At 41.1% G+C, this 819-nt stretch overlaps 1 protein-coding gene across 2 annotated transcripts in view; it reads left to right on the top strand.

Moving 5' to 3' along the window:
- Nucleotides 1–471: 471 nt before the first annotated feature.
- LOC138945625 (uncharacterized) overlaps nt 472–819 on the top strand; it is a 17,000-nt gene continuing 16,652 nt past the window's right edge. The window contains exon 1 of one of the 2 annotated variants that reach the window (XM_070317092.1): nt 472–551. The gene's annotated coding sequence lies outside the window, so the exon portion shown is untranslated. Of the gene's footprint in view, nt 552–571 lie in introns of those variants that run through there. The other variant, XM_070317090.1, reaches the window with a different exon arrangement.

Raw genomic sequence — 819 nt, 5'->3', positions numbered from 1 at the left:
CTTCACATGGGAAGGAAGGTATGTGTTATCAAGCAAAGCATTCATTAATGCATTCATTCAAAACTATGAAGATACATATCAAGCGCCTGTGGTCCCCGAGCCATATGGAAAGCCGTTTGGCTCATAACCATTACACGTGTAATAAATCATAAATACACGTGTAATAGATGATTAAATACACGTGTAATAAATATTTCATGCACGCGTAAGAAATGTTTATTACGCGTGTATTTAATCATTTCGTACACGTGTTTGACCTTTTTATTACACGTGTATTAATCATTACTTACACGTGTATTAATTATTTATTACACGTGTACTAATCATTTTTTACACGTGTAATGGTTATGAGCCAAACGGCTTTCCATAGAGCCAGTGGGAGGGGGGGGTGGGGCATGTACCCGTTTAAGAAAGGGGTAAAAGTTCAACGGGCAAGCTTACTAGGTCAGTCCTATACCAGGACTATGGGAATATTGACATGTGGCTGGTGGTTTTGTGCTGACACTTCTGTATTTCGTGGTTATTGGCTGTTACTAATTCCAGGTTTTCAGGTAAATGAGATTTTGTTTAGAGTCTTGTGTTGCCATGTGCGACTGTTTGTGTGAACTCACGACCTTCCGATAAAGAGGCCGACGTCTTACCACCCCGCCACTGCGCCCGTCTGATGAAAACAAAGCGATACATCTGAAAGAATGGAGGGTGCCATATGTAATTCTCCAAGTGAAGGAAAACAAAGCCAAAGACAGCATTGGGTTCCCACTTGATAGCTAGAGATTCACACTGCAGAAAATGCAGACGTAGGCAGTTCTTTTACTGCCT

Source organism: Littorina saxatilis, linkage group LG13, assembly GCF_037325665.1.
Source record: "Littorina saxatilis isolate snail1 linkage group LG13, US_GU_Lsax_2.0, whole genome shotgun sequence".
NCBI classification, from domain to species: domain Eukaryota; kingdom Metazoa; phylum Mollusca; class Gastropoda; order Littorinimorpha; family Littorinidae; genus Littorina; species Littorina saxatilis.
Note: the sequence above shows the minus strand (reverse complement) of the source record. Positions and strands in the feature narration are given on the sequence as shown.